At 39.1% G+C, this 15704-nt stretch overlaps 1 protein-coding gene across 5 annotated transcripts in view; it reads right to left on the bottom strand.

Annotated features, from left to right (window-relative positions):
* LOC120452969 (sex determination protein fruitless) overlaps nt 1-9514 on the bottom strand; it is a 134102-nt gene extending 124588 nt beyond the window's left edge. For 2 of the 5 annotated variants that reach the window (XM_039637464.2, XM_039637462.2), the window contains exon 1: nt 9002-9512. The gene's annotated coding sequence lies outside the window, so the exon portion shown is untranslated. Of the gene's footprint in view, nt 1-9001 lie in introns of all 5 variants that reach the window. The other 3 variants (XM_039637463.2, XM_039637465.2, XM_039637466.2) reach the window with 2 other exon arrangements.
* Nucleotides 9515-15704: the final 6190 nt, after the last annotated feature.

The raw sequence follows: 15704 nt of genomic DNA on the forward strand, positions 1-15704 counted from the left end.
AAAAAATGCAGTGGCTTTTAGGCGCAGCAAAATTCTTCGATGAGGGGCAGTTTGGAGAATCAGAGCCAGGAAATTATTGGAATCGCTTTGCCTTGAGTCTGAGCCGGGAAAACTTTGAGTTTTGCTAATTGAAAAGCACAAAACGGGCGGCGGAAGATGCCGTTTGGTCAAAAGGAAATTAATTGCAAATGACAAACACTTGACCGTAGGATATCCTTTCAATTTTAAGTTTTTTTCTCCGCTTTCATCGGCCACTCTTTTAACGGAAATATCCTTGTGCCATTTACCAGGCCATCGATGGCATTTAATTTCCGTGCTGGCGCCAAAACTTTAAACCGGCCCAGGGCATTTTCCCAAAGTTCGCGGGAAAACTTGCTAAATTCTGAGCAAGGTGAGCCCAGCCGAATTTTCCGCCATCCTCCTCCGCGTCGCCAAAGTTTTACAACTAACGGAATGGCTAACACCAACAAATCATTGGTGTACCCACTATATAAATAATCCAAGCAAACAAAGCTGGTCGGCGATACATGAAAGGCTAGCGAAAGAGGGAGATGGCATAAAGCGGGAAAGGGACCGCGAGTGTACAGAAAATGAGGCAAAGGTTCTGTGCAGAGGATACAGTAAGTACCGGAAAAGTACAGGAACTCTAGAACTAGGCAATAAAAAGGGAAGCCTAAGGCTTTTCCATTTAAACTCTAAAATATTACTACTGGATCAGATTTTAGAATATGTCTCTCTTTACCATCAATAACTTTATATTTATCCCTACTTAAGTTCTCTCCCCTTTTCTAATTGATATCAGCAATTAGTATCCGCTACAAAATGTTCTATGAAGTTACCACTGTATCGATGTGGCACTTCGCTGGCAATCAAGCAGCCACCTAGTCACAGCGGTTGTTGTAATTTTAACAGCAGCGCCGTCTGTCGCGACAGTTTGCAGCTATACCTTTCTCCCAACCAGGATGTGGCACCCACTCAACCTTTTCCCGCCCAACCACCACCGCCCCCCCTTTTTTTTAGCCCTCCTGTCGCCGTCGTCTGGCATTGCGGTTAATGAAAGCTGCGATTTTACTTGGCGAAATTGGGTCGCTGCTCTTGTTTCTGTTTCCGCACCCTTCCCTTTCGCCGTTTGTGATGCTGTCTCTGTCTCCGCAGCTCTCCCCGTCCCTTTCACTGTCTGCTGCCGTCGCTGTTTTTCCTGATGCGGGAAAACTGCTCGTTTTGCATTTACTTACTGGCTGCTGCTGCCATTTACTGGAGCCCTTTTTTTGCCCCTATTCTTCCAGCTTGTTTTCTTTCTTCTCGGTTGTCGCTCTACTTTTTTTTTTTTGGCTGGCAGCCGACACCAAAAGCGTTTATAGGGGAAAAGTCGCGGAGCACGAGGGAAAATCTGTCTGCCGAGAATTTCCATACAATTTACTCTATACTACCAGTGAACTATTCGGTCGTTGAATAAATATGCGAACAGATCATAAAGCGATACGAAGTGCTAAACAGTTAAATTTATGGCTCAGTTTTTGCTGGAAAAACTTGGGCTCTCTATATGGTAGTTGCAACAATAATGGGATGTCAAAACTATTTGGTAATGAGGAAAATGGGCTGCTTGATAAAAAATAGCTAAGCTAATACAGAATTAACAAGATATAGCTCATATAAAATAGACTTTACAGAAAAGTTATTTAATTCAGCTTCATAATTTTTCAATGCCTTCTATATATCAAAACAATCAACGTTTTTATTAAGAGATTATAATAATATAATAACAATTTAATAAAAATAATTTAATTTGATCATTTGACAACGAAAAAAAAGAGAAAATCCTCAAAATGGTAATCTAAAACTAACTTACAAGTAACGGGTGTTTTTTTTAGAGGTATAGAACTTTAAGTTGGCATTACTGTTCAAGATGGCGACCGATTTAACAGCTGTCAAGTGATTTATTCTCAGTTTGGTTTGGCAATTCGTCATGCGTGCTTACAAAATCCAACTCGTGCAAGAATTGAAACCAAACGATCATCAAGCAAGGCGTAGATTCGTCGAATGGGCCCAAAACGAGATTGCTGTTGTTCCCGATTTTTCATAAGCCTCCAAGATCTTGTGATTTAACACCGCTAGACTACTTTTTGTGGGGCTATGTAAAGTCATTGGTCTATGCGGATAAGCCACAAACGCTAAACCATTTGGAAGACAACATTCGCCGTGTTATTGCCGATATACGGCCAAATATTGGAAAAAGTCATTGCAAATTGGACGTCCAGATTGGACTACATCCGAGCCAGCCGTGGCGGTCATATGCCAGAAATCATATTTAAAATGTAATGCCACAAGATTATCTTTCATGTCAATAAAATTCATGTCAATCGAATAATCCATCGTTGTTTTATTGCAATTTAAAGTTCTATACCTCTAAAAAAAACACCCTATATATGTACATTTTAAACGTGAAAAGTATCCAAAATAAAGCAATTCAGGAATCGTTGGTCATTGCACTTGGTCAACCATAACAAAGATAATCTTTCAATTGCGGAAACACTAAGTAGGTAGCATTACAGGCCTGCAAAACACAATTCGTAGGCAAAAGAAACAAATTCCTTTTTTCTGACACATTCAAGTTCGTAAGCTAAGGACAGAGGATTATTTATTCTTTACCGGCGCCGTTGCGTCTCCGTTTTACAATGTCTCGAGGGAGTTTTTTGGCCTTTTTGGTGTTTCTCATTGTTTCTCATTGTTTCTCCGACTCTGAAGTCACTGCTGGTGGTAAATCCATAATCAGTGTCGACTTAGCGTCCAGTTTAGCGGTTGCCTTTAGCTATTTCCATAGATAATTTAAAAATCGCCGGGCAGGGCCAAAAATAAACAGAAAGCCACCCACATTTTTACACGGCAAATTACACACGTCTAAAGGTAAAACATGGGGATATGGAGAAGGTTTTCGCATCTCATATGTGTGTGCTAACTGCGCTCAAAAATATAGCACACATAGATCTGGTCATCTTTCTAAGATCTTATTGTATATTTATCATCTGCTCAAGTCTATTTTCTGTCTTTATTTGATTTTAGTTTCATAAAGGTGATAAATTATTTTTATAGGTATTTTGAAATAAGTTAGAATTATCTTTAAGGATTAAGTCACATACTTAAAACATTTAAAGTCTTTGCCAGGGCTAGTACATTCATTCTACTGAACCCAGGCATAGTCCTTCAAGTCTGGCCGTTGCTGTATTGTGTGTTTATAGTAGAATATTTTCACGCCTCAATAGCGCACATTTGTCTTGTGTAGACGGGCCAGCGTTTTCAACGTTATCATTTTAAGCAGGCGCACAGGGTGCTCATGTCCTGTGTCCCAGAACAAGGACGAGAACAGAACAAGGACGAGAACAGAACGGGCCAAGAGCGGTGGACTAAAAGGGGATACCGTGCCGTAAAAAGCGGCAAGAATGGAGGGCAGTCTGCTGGCTGAACATAAAATGCACTTGGCCGTGTCTCTGGCGTCTGCTAGGATTCGATTGGAGTGGACTGGACTCCACTGGACTGCAGTTTAAAGCCGGACCAACTCGTGGCCAAGTGCTTTAAATTGTGTAAAATTGGATAAGGCCGGGCCAATGGTTTTACACCCCAAAAACCCAAAGGTGTAAATGGAGCAGAAACGCAGACAGAATGAATTGGAAGGAAAGTGTCCTTCCTACAGTCAAAATAGCGTTAAAGGTGTCTAAGAACTTACACAGGGAATTATTCGACTTTTTTTTTTTCTATGCCTAAAGTCCACAGGGAATTTGATTAAATTATAAGCTTATTATAAGCAGATTATTTTTCAAGAGTTTCTTATGCGTTAGAGTTCTTGTAAGTTACGTAACTGAGGAAGAAATCGTCTAACCTAGTGAACCTTCACTGTAGTTGAACGGTATTTACAGGCACTCCATGTGTCCAACTAATCGAGCCGACGAAGATACAATGCATCTAATAGTCTTTGACCAGGAGCAAAGGATGCGGATGCGTTTCACCCAAGTGCTGGATGTGGATATCTTAAATAATTTATCAAATGCCATGTCGTGCAGTGGCATTGTTGATGCTCTTTCGGCTTCTTTGGCTTGTAATGAAATTAAATATTGATGCAGGCGCTTGCTGGCCAAGAAAAATACTAAATATCGGAGGAGCAAAACCACAGGCCTAATAAAACTGCTCATGGGCATTAGGTAATCAAAATGTTAGCCAAGTCGAGGCATTTTACGCAATTTTACAAATTCAACCTCTGTCCTTCTATATAACTATGCATATAACCCTCCCTTCAGCCCTCCCTTGACCCGCTCTGTCTTGAGTTCTGTCCGAGTCATTTTATTACTTTGAGCATTTTTGAGCATTTGGGCAAATACTTTTCATGCATTTTTAAATTGAAGCAATTATGAAGCAACTGGCTTAGTAAAGACATTTTTGTCTCCTTTAATTGGCAGCCGAGCTGCAGTATTGAGCTGCATTTTGGCAGTCTTATGTAAGAGCCGACTGGATTGTAAAATCTTCATCTTCATCTGGCCGAAAAGTTGTGCAGAGAAATTCATTTAACAATTTGTGGTTTGGCACACTAATTGTTTGTCGAAAAAACGGCAGAAAGCAAGAAAGCAAGAAAGAAATATAACTTGAAAAGTGTATACAGTTGAGGTGTCCAAGCAAACCGATAAATTGGTTGGCAATTATAAGCCAAACATTTGCATATCTCTCATGGTCTTATTTCCAATTCAAATGGAATTAGAGAGACTTCTGGTATCATTATTGGCCTAAGGTTAAATGTGCGATTTGAGTGCGAGTTTAAAGTGTGTGCATTCTTATTGCAAAAAAGAAAAGTCATTTCCCACATAGAAATCTCAAATAATATTTTCAGGTGTAGCTATATCCCATATATAATAATCTTGATCAACTTTGGCAGTGCCAAATGATTTCAATGCAATATTTCACTTTGCGTTTGACTGTCCCTGCCAAATTAAGACCAGCTTACAAGGTCAAAGGGCTTGCAGGGATAGAAAGCTCCAGACAATTGAAACAAAAACGCTTTGTGCACTCATTTCACTGAACTTTTTCCTGTAAGTGCTAGGCACAGACTTACTGCCACAAAGGAATTAGAAACCTCCCGGAGTTACTGGAAAACTCAAACAAAACAGCGCTGAGAGCCCCAAAAAGTGCGCTTTAAGTTTTGAATTACTTTGTGGCATTAGCGTTTAACTATCCGTGACTTTTGAGCATTTCTTCTGTCGTGTAACATTTTACACCGAGCTTAAGTGCGAAAGTTAGGCTAATCCCAGATTAGCCAATAAACAACTAAACAACGCGAAGCTGCAAATATTCCGCAAGGGGTAAGTGGGTAAACTAAATACGAAAGCAACTTGGTCTTATGGTCAGTAAATTGCTGCGATTCAATAAATGTTTGAAGCTTTGACCTTGTTTCTCGTCCAAGTTTTTAGCACACATATTAAGTAAAGTGTACCTAATGGGAACATTAATATTACGAACAATAAAATGAATTATCCATATCCGTATTTGCTAATTTTCTCACACTTTCTGTAAATATTTTATTGCATAAGGCCCATTTACAGTCACCACTTTTTATGTTTCGTTAATTTGTAATAAATTACCGCAGTTGATTTAGATGTATTCGGCGAAGCTTTTATCTAATGTGCACTCAACAAATAGTCCATAATACTATTTTATGAAAATTTCCAATTTAGCCAAGCCACATATGCATATGAACACATGTAAACACACCCAAAAACACAAAAACACACGTAATCGCGTGAAAATTTCACAGACTCATAGAATAAAATCTGTTAATGACAATAAAGTGTAAAAACATTAAACGCTGTAATTGCCGAGTGCATGGAAATGATATTTGTAAACCCCAACCTTACCACATATGTGATTTTCCCCCCTACCCACCTTCTGCAATCCCATCTTATGCAATGCATCAACATTGTATAATTTGCACAATGTGTCGCCTGTAGACCAACCGAGTTATGTTTGTTAATTTCCATGTTGTAAATAAATAATTAAATTACTTTGCAGGGAAATGCCTCATAATGGGCTCGACACCGGAAAGAGACCCAATAAAATACACAACACAGATATTAAGTTGTTTTTAATGTGCTCGAAATGCTCTCATCCTGTGCAGCTCTGTGGGTTTTGGTTTGGGTTTGGGTTCGAGTTATGGTTCTGGGATCTCTACGATTCTGTCACTGGGGCCGGGCCATCATCATTCTGGCAACAAAATCGAATTACTTCCGTATGTTGTGGCATTGTGAGCACTAGCATTCATATATATCCCCAATTCATGCCGCACAACAACACGAGCATCCAATGCAGCTCCATCTCGACACTTCACTTCACTTGTCCTTGTCAGCCATTACAGACCGCCCTTTGGCCCCAAGCCCCCAACCTCCCTTACACCAGCCCATATTTGCCTCATATTTTCCCGGACTTCCTGGGCTTTCCCGGCCTCCCCGGTTTTTCCCACCTCCCAACTTGTTGGACTTTGGTAACGGTTCTGGCTCTGGCTGTGGCTGTTCATCAGGCTGCAGTCGCAGCAGTTCGGCTTACACACAATTTACAAAATAACCTCAATCCACCCACTCAATCCTCCGTCCGATCCCCGCTGGAAAACTGCCTTCCCGCCTCGCAGGGGCCCTTCAGTCAGTCACTCAGTCAGTAGACTGGGAGAGTGTGTAAATTGTCTTGTGTAAATATGCAAATTTTTCTTATTTTCATACCCTGCAAGGGAGTCTCTCAACTTTAGTACGATCTTTACAAAGCACTCAGGGAAATGCGTCTGAACTACTGCTGTTTTATGAAGTCTCCTGAAAGTTCCACTTTAGCAAGGACTTTTTGGAAGTGTTATGCAGAGTAAGCTACACTGTATATGAGGTGAACTAAAATAACGACACAAAATATATTTAAAAAGTTTCTGCATCATCAATTACTTCTACAGATGGAATATTTTCAGATGTATTTATTTTTCTACTAATCCAAAGCTATATATAATTTTGCAAATCTTCATTCCATGCCATTTATTATAAAATTAATAGAAGGTCTAGATGGGATGAACGCTAATTTTCTCTTTCCCAATAAGCTATGCTTGTGATCTTGAAGGAATATTCTTGCATTGATTCCAATGAAGATTACATTTTGACCCTTAAAAATAAGGGTTAAATGATTTTCCTTCAATGTCATTTTAAGAAGTATCATAAGGATAACACTCTTAAATATTTTGCCTCCTAGCTCCTAACAATAGCTGCACCTCTTCTTCTAGGCATATTTCGTGCAAGGGTATCAGCACATCGACTTCCTGCGGTGTATCCTGTCAATCCTGTTTTTATTGTCAACGTTGTTGTTATTGTCTGAGTGGGGATAGGGATCGGGGCGCGGGGACGGGGCGGTGGCAGTTCGTGTAAACAAACCAAGGCGTCGGATTAAAAAGTTTTGCATTACAAAGAGTTTTCGGTGGACGGATGTGATGGAAAGAGACGGGAGGACGGAAGCTTGGAAAAATGTTTTGATTATTTAACTGCAACTTACGATAAAACTAATTGCAATTACAAGCGGACTCTTTCCCTTTATGGCCCCTAATGAAATTGGCAATGCCAGGGCTGACGATTCAGCACAACTCAAATCAAACTCGGACGCAAACTTCGCACTGCAATTTTATTGGCTCAGTTCAATTTGAATGCTTTGCTTTCTTTGTTGGCCTCTGCATAAATTTTCCTCGGGCCATATTGATTTCCATTACAAATCCAATATTATACTATGCCCCTGAGAGCGATTACTCGATTTCTACCGTTTTGCTTACTTACTTAAACCTTTGTAACTCACCGAAATTGAGGACATGGCCAGGATACACTCGGCCCACAGATTTGAAGTTATTACAAAGGATCATTAAGAGAGTAGATATATTTTCCCTGCGGACTTGTCATTTAATCTCTGGAAATATTTACTACACTTTCCTAGCTCATAATTTGTGAAAACATTTTTGGGGGCTTTTAAAAACGAAATCTTTTAAATTTATGTTGGCCGGGGGAGATGGAAAAATATTCAAATATATTATTGAATATAAATTGGTAACACGGATTAGGCAGGCTGTAATTGAGTTTGGACTAGTGAACTCCTGAACAAAGTGAATCAAATAAAGATGAAGGCATCTGATATTTTCTAATAAAATATATGAAACTAGAATTTGAATTGTATTAAGCCAACCTTAATTTTGTTGTAATTTAATCCCTCGATTTTTATTTTCCATGACTAAACTATTTACAAGGTATCCATGCAACACCTTTTGGCAGTCAGGACTTTGATTTTATGATTATAATTTCTATAAATTCTCTTGTGATTATTGTAATTATTAAATGCAAAATAATAAACGGTTTAGTTCTTTGTTTGATCTTAATTATATTATATTATATTATATTATATATTAATCAAAATTACGATCACATATTTGCTCAAATTGACATAAGGTACTTTATGCATCTGTTAAGTTTTGATTTTGTGAATAATTTTTGAATATTTTAACAGAATGATTGATTGAATGATTTTTCTTGCAGTACGTTAACAAATAAATTTTTGGCAATTTACTAAAATTTTTAAAGACACTTAATTAAGTGCAATTAAAATCTGTAGAGCCGTAACCTTCTAATACCTATGTATCTACCATTTTTATATGTAAAACCTATTTTATAAACACATACTACATTAATGATTGCTCTTAGTAAACAAGCACGTAACGTATTTTTTCAAACCACTTTATAAAATTTCCAAAGACTTTATTTAAATAAATATTTCTACAGAGAAAAAGAGCATTAATAATGTTTTTAATAACAATTTCGTACCTGTGTTCTTAACGTATTCCACAAAACCACTTAATACAATTTCACCAACACAAAATGTGTTCTAAAAAGAGCATATTACCTGCACCTTAGGTAACTCTTTAGCAAAACCTGGCTCTTGGTGGCCGGGAACACAGACTCACCTGCTTTTATTTGACCTTATGCGGCTGCAACTTGTTGACTTTAATGAAAATGCACTCAGAGGCTGACTGGCACACACAAAACGATGGCACAACAAGTTAATATGTATTAGCTAGTCGCTAGTATGTCTCTAGTATCTTGGCTTAAAACGGCACTGGGTGAGACACCAACAGAAAAAAAAGGACAAACAAAATCGGGCGGCACTCGCACACAAACGTACGCACACAGTTGCAAAACAAGTCAAGCGCGAAAGGACCGACTAAAACATGGCTAACATGTCTGGCTAATTGGCGTTTCTAGCGCCGATTTTTACAGCGCTCTAGCATTAATGTAAGCTGAATGTAACACGCTTTACAGGACTTCAAAGTCTGGATTGGATTGTATCGGAATGGATTGGAATGTTGTGGCAGGTCGTTCGGTTTGTCGGCTGCTGATGTCCTTCGAAGGGATTGTGTGAGCTGTGCGTCCTTGCTGAAGGAGCCGCCGCGTCCAACTGACTGCTGCTAGATGTGCAAGCTGCGATTGTTGCAACGACTCTGCTGTCGCAGCACAAGCTAAACGCAGCAGCAGCCGCAGCACGGCGGCAGCAGCAGCAACACATAAACGCAGTACATGGTGGGTTCGGTGGAATACATATACACGCTCGTCGCTGCCGAAGTTCCTTGCCGTCGAAGGGTTGTGTAGTTGCACTTGTAGTTGCTCGTGTTGCAACACACACAGCACCAGCACCAGAAGCAGCAGCAGCAGCAGCAACAGCAACAGCAGCAACACGACATAAACTTCGGCCCACATTGTGCAATTGGCGTACTTCCCAGTCAACAACTGGCCGCCTTTACAGTGCCCGTTTACAGCGGAGAGAAACTCTCTCTATACCTGTCCTGCTCTCTTTCTCCTGATTTCTCTCCGAGGCTTTTCCCGAACAGCTGTTCACGCTTGCCGGCTCTTATCAGTGAAAAGGTAACAGCTTCTGTTCCATTCTGTTAGCGTGCAAGTGCACTTTTCTTCCATGGCTTTCCGCTGTGGCTTTTCTTTTCCTTCCTCTTCCTTGTCTTACATTCATTTCCGTTCCTTTCGGTGGGGTTTGATTTATTATGTAAAGGTACAAGGACACCGCCACATACAGTGGAGACCTTTAAATGGTGCCCATTGAAAGCATTTAACAAATCAAATATAGATTAGTTTTAAAGTGGCAATCTCGATTTAAAACTAAATGATTAAAATTAGACAGTATGTATGTAAGTATGTAACTAGGCAACTTTTCGGAAACAATAAATAGTGAGTTTTGGAACACTTTCGAGCAATTTGTAATAAAATTATCATAGACTTCGATTAAAACGTTTTCATTATAAAAAAAGAAGCCATTACCCAACGATCTTGACTACTGGGAGATCACTGTACACAGGGAGCTGCGTGTGCGTGCCAAGTGTTGGACAAACAAGCTGTGTGCACTAAAGCCAGAATACATTTGAGACACTTGCAATCGACTTAATTCGCGGCAAGAAGGGGCACGATGCGGCCTCATTGCCACGGTGGATTGACAAGCAATATGAAAACGGATTACCACAAAATGCAAATTACGAAATGATCAATTGATATAAGCAGCTAGCCAGCCACCTAATCGCCCGATTAAACCACCTTAACATCGGCAAAGAGTCAGACATTAATTACACGTAGTAAATACCCCGCATCAACTTACTGAGCAATAATTAAATCTATTATTAGAGGTGCCGAGTGGAAAGTTACTCAGCAACCAACGTTTGCTGTTGCCAACCGGCGTTGTTAGCAGAGCGCTGCTAAAGGACCTCTGTTGATGTTAACTGGGCCGGCACGTGTTTCTCTCTCGCACGCACACAGTGAAGCGGATTTTTTGATTCTGTTTTGATTAATAGCTTCGTTGCAAGCTTATCAGGCGCCCACACACACAAGCGCACAGCCAGGAAGTGCAACAATGTCACGTGGCCGGCATTTGCCGAAGTCTCTCGGAAGGACTTTCGCTCGCTCGCTCGCTCTCATACCGAGTTGCCCCCATTTTCTCTCTCTGTAAGGCCTGCGCTGTTTACAGCAGTTAACTTTTTTCCAACGCCCTGCAATCGAACATGTTGCAACTACCCGTCTCTCTTGCGCATTTCCCCAGCCCATCGCAAAGCAACAACAAATAAACAAACTAAACAACAACAAATATAGCACGAGCAGCAAAAAATCGAGTATTACATAAGTCTGTGCTCCACCTACGCGAATTGGATATAGTGCTGGCCCTATGTGACTGTCCTATATGGAAGATCGGGTATTTTGGTCGGTTCCTCGCTTTCGGCGAATGAAAACTGCGAAATTTCATTGTTCGTTTTAATTGCAAAGGAGCCTGGCTTAACTGCCACCCAATGTGGCATGCATTTGGGGGCCACACGATAGTCGGAGAATCACCGATTTAAAATTAGCCAGCAATGAAGCGTAATCAAAATATTATTTATTCATTTTTGTTTGCCATTCATCCGGTTTTGACCTCATTTTTTCATCTTTCATTTTTCTTTTTCAAAGAATAGCAAATTCGTTTTTTAATCCTTTCAACAGATTGTAGAATGAAATTAAATATATATCCTTTTTAAAATGTGAAAACGGAATAGGGTAATATTACATTTTTTGTTGTGCTATGTATTTTTTTGTTAATGATAAAATAAAATAAAATGATAAAATATTGTGAAAAATATTTGTATTAAAAATATTCCTGTATTATTTTGGTTTTATTTATATTAAAAATATTTTTCAACATTCAATCCTTCAATTTTAAAAATAAATTGATAAGATGAAATGAATTTTTGTTTATTTAGCCATTAATTTTGTAAGCTATTTTTAAAATAAATTGATAAGATGAAATGAAGACCTAAGTGAACCGAAATAGGTGACCACGTTTCATTTATTGATCTAGCAAAGCTTCGTCGTATTTCAATATTAAGCTGAGCACGATTATCATATTTTAAAATTGTTACATATACAAAATTTAAAAAAAAGGAAAAAATAAAATTTGTTTATTTAAAAGCAAAATTAAGGCCTTTACTTAACAAAGTAATTTTGATATTTAAAATATGTTTATATATGAACTTTGCGACGGAAATAATTTGGGAGTTATTGGGATAAATACAGTTTTTCTTTTACCCTAATAAACGCACAACTAAAAATCAAAGGAGATGAAAAAATGTAACATAGTATAAATAGTAAAGTCGATGTTTAAACCTGTAGGCTTTTTTATATTAATAAACATATATTATATATTTGAACACAAGTATCCGAATTGGAGGTAGACTTATACCGTTCTTTTTTAATATTCATTTTTTAATATTGTAAGTTTATTTTCAAAAATATAAACCGCAAATTTAATACCGCATTAAAACTAATCAGATTTTGATTCTGAACCTTACACAATAAAGTTCATTCAAATCAAATCTCTTTATTACAAACTTAAATCAAATGGCACTCAACTAGTTATACCAGTATTATTTCGGTTTTAGGGATACTAGTATTTGCAGTTAATTAGTTTATGGGCATTTTTCAATTTAACTTTATTCCCCATTTTACTTTCCACAATATAAAGATAAATACGAAACATTCGACTAGAAATTAAAGCCTTACCACGGTGAGCCAAACTGGGTTGCTGCAGCCGTGCGCAAACTCCTCCCCTTGCAACATGTTGCAGCGTAATCGCTTCCCCTGCTGAATGCTCGATGATGTTTGCTGTGTTGCACTGGTGGGTTTTCCGGGGCTTCACAGCGGTTTCGGTCGGATCCGGGCTGGTGGTGTGGGCTCCCTACAGATTTTGCATTTACTCCGCTGCCTTTTTGGCCATTGCCAGGACTCTTGTTGCAGTACACAGTACATGTCACCTACATACACGCACACACACATACACACACGCACACACAAACTCACACACACGGCTCAGGCACACACAGATGGTACACATGCGTGGCTCGTTTACATAGGAGCCAACCGGCCAACCAACGACGTTCGTCCATGTCGCCTACACATTGGAGGGTGGCCTTGAGGGGGCGCCACCAGTGGGCTGGTGGGTGGTGGGCGGTGGGTGGCGGAGGGTTCGACACTCTCATTCGTCGGCGGAGCTCAAGGACCCCCATTCCGCCTACCTCTCTTTCGGGCCATACAATGTTGCTCGTTTGGGTCTCGTGATCTCGGGCTTTCGTAACCGAAATGCCAAACATACAGCGGGGGCGGGCGCAGGGGCGTGGCATTCAGCATTCGAGGCTTCGCGACGAATGCGTAAAGTTTACAAAAAATATCCTTGCAACAAACTGCATTTAAATCTACTGCTCTTTGGTTTCATCTGCGTTTTTATCCTTATTTCATGTTGTATTTATTTGCCTCTGCTGTTTCCTCTTGTCATGTTTTTATTCCATAGCTCCAAGCCATTTGGCGCTCTGTTTGCTTGGCATAAATTTTAATCTTAATTAAATGCGATTTTTATTTTAAATGGCAGCCAAGTCGATGCTTGAAGACCAATGGTTTCAGTTAATTAAAATGCCCTACTCTAGTAAAATCGAATGAAGTGCACATTTTAGGTTTATCAATTTCCACTCATACCAGGGAATCATTTGTGGAACTATAATTGCATTGCTTAACAGCTTTTTTTTCTGTTGTTCAATTATACAGCATAAGTAAAAATAAGACCTTAAAATATATTTTAAATATTTTTTTAACGCCTGTGGTTAACGTCTAAATAAAAATAAATGGTACAGAAAATAAAATTAATCACTGTTATATACAAAGTTAGTAAACTTTTCCAATTTTATCAGAAAATATTTATGGCAAATCCTGACAATTTGGCTAATATAAATAGAGCTGCGAGAATAACCATGTCAATGCGAGTCCTTTACGACAGAAACGTCAAATGGTTTAAATATCTTTTATGGGAAATGTTGTTTGTGCTTAATATGCCTCATGATTAGCTTTGAAGCAACCAGTTCTATTGATTACTGCTCTGTTTGACAATTATATATAATCTAACAATTTTGACAATTATATATATAAGCACCTTTTTACAAGAGTCTTTTCAGTGAATTCGTAGTATATTAGGAAACTAAAAAAGAGATCTGTGAAGAAAAATCCCTCTCCGAGAAATCCGCAATCTAAGTAGAGCTGCTAATCTGCTGAGCTAAACAGGCAGCAGGCAAAAACAAAGCGCAAACTAAGACTAAGCTCGAGGAGAACAACAAACAACAATTCCCATAAAGAGACACAATCCATTTGGCATTTCCATCATGGAGCAACTCACTCACAGCACCATGGGGCAGCCACATGCGGCATCCACATCCACGTCAGCCTCGACATCTTTATCCAGGGACGACGACTCATTTGGCTGTCGTCGCCTGTAATGCGAGCGCAAAGAATTTCAGTTTCAGGATCCCGTCGCCGAGTTCCTCACTCGATGATTTCTGGAAATTCGTTTGTTTTCCATGCCAAGTTCGAGCAGTTTCCTCTGACGGAGTGATGAAATCCTCTGGCGGGATGTGCAGCCCATTTGTAAGCAAAAACATTTCAGCTAAATTAGTTTATGCATTCTGGGAATTGGAAAATTTCCTAATGAGAACGTGGCTACATATAATGGAAAGTTTCCTTAAAGAGCGCCAGGCAGAACTAAAATGCTTCTAAGTTCCATTTGATTAAGACTGAATTTTTCTCTAAATGAGATGAGGTGGCTCACAGGCTTCCCTTTATATACGCTTTCCAATAAAAAAGAAGAAAATATGTACTTATAAACTTCCGGCTGATAGACTTAATGCCTTAACTGGTATTGCAAGCTTAATCAGATAAAGTCAAACTAATTGTTTCTAATCTAATAAATGGCGATTAAAGGATACAAATTTTGTTATTGCTGTGCCATGGATACTTATCAATTTCCTGTAAGTAAACATGATGAAAAAATTAAAATTTGTATGAGAAATAAAATAATACTTTCCACTATCTAACCAGTATCAAAAAAATATTAATTGCTTAAGAAACTAAATTCAACTGAAATGGATAACACTTCCTGTGCACATATTTTTCTAGCCCAGCCTTTGTCTGTAGAGTGTCATCCTGAGAATATCGCCAGGACAATCCACTTCCGAACAAGAGCAAACTTACAAGCCACTCAAAAGCGAATTTTGGAAAAGGAAGTGCAACACTTGCAAAAACTTTCATCTTCGGCAGCGGCTGCCTAATTTTAATTATGCCCGCTTATAAATTCAATTGCATTTAACAATTGCCAGGAAAACTTGCTGGCTAAGAGCAGAAAGTTCTGCGTTACTTCAAAAAGAGCTAGACATCGCGGGCAGGCGGAATAGTTTACAGGATTAGTTGCTGGCGAAATGGAAAATTAATCCATGCCGCTTTCCACGAAAGACAAAGAAAAGCTACTGCTGGACTGTTAAACATGATTATACCCGTTACTCGTAGAGTAAAAGGGTATACTAGATTCGTTGAAAAGTATGTAACAGGCAGAAGGAAGCGTTTCCGACCATATAAAGTATATATATTCTTGATCAGGATCAATAGCCGAGTCGATATGACCATGTCCGTCTGTCCGTCTGTCTGTCCGTCCGTATGAACGCTGAGATCTCAGGAACTACAAAAGCTAGAAAGTTGAGACTAAGCATAAGTTTGTCGATTCATGTTGCCACGCCCACTCTAACGCCCACTCTAACGCCCACAAACCGT

Source organism: Drosophila santomea, chromosome 3R (assembly GCF_016746245.2).
Source record: "Drosophila santomea strain STO CAGO 1482 chromosome 3R, Prin_Dsan_1.1, whole genome shotgun sequence".
Lineage (NCBI taxonomy): Eukaryota > Metazoa > Arthropoda > Insecta > Diptera > Drosophilidae > Drosophila > Drosophila santomea.